Source organism: Salmo salar, chromosome ssa13 (genome assembly GCF_905237065.1).
Source record: "Salmo salar chromosome ssa13, Ssal_v3.1, whole genome shotgun sequence".
Taxonomy (NCBI): domain Eukaryota; kingdom Metazoa; phylum Chordata; class Actinopteri; order Salmoniformes; family Salmonidae; genus Salmo; species Salmo salar.
The window spans coordinates 75,170,052-75,170,615 of NC_059454.1; positions in this window are offsets into that span (position 1 = coordinate 75,170,052).

Genomic DNA, 564 nt, shown 5'->3' on the forward strand with positions numbered 1-564 from the left:
TCTTGTCCCATCACTACAAATCCCGTACGGACTCAGGAGAGGTGAAGGTCGAGAGCTATGCGTCCTCTGAAACACAACCACGCCAAGCCACACTGCTTCTTGACACACTGCTCGCTTAACCCGGAAGCGAGCCACACCAATGTGTTGGAGGAAACACTGTACAGCTGGCGACCGAAGTCAACCTGCATGCCGCCGGCTGCCACAAGGAGTTGTTAGAGCGTGATGGGACAAGGACATCCCAGCCGGCCAAACCCTCCCCTAACCCGGACGACGTTGGGGCAATTGTGCGCTGCCTCATGGGTCTCCCGGTCGCGGCCAGCTGCGACACAGCCCGTGATCAAACCCGGATCTGTGGTGATGGCTTAGACCACTGTGGCACTCAGGAGTCCCATGTCTTTAATTTTTAAGCACACATTTTATCATAATTATTTATAGAAAGATCTGTCAGCTGTATTTTGCGGAGGGGGCACACTGACTGGAACAGACAAAGAGTACCACCCCTATTTTCCCTAAGTGGTTCCTTCCAAGGTGCACCATGGAGCAAAGATATGCCAAGCAGAATGT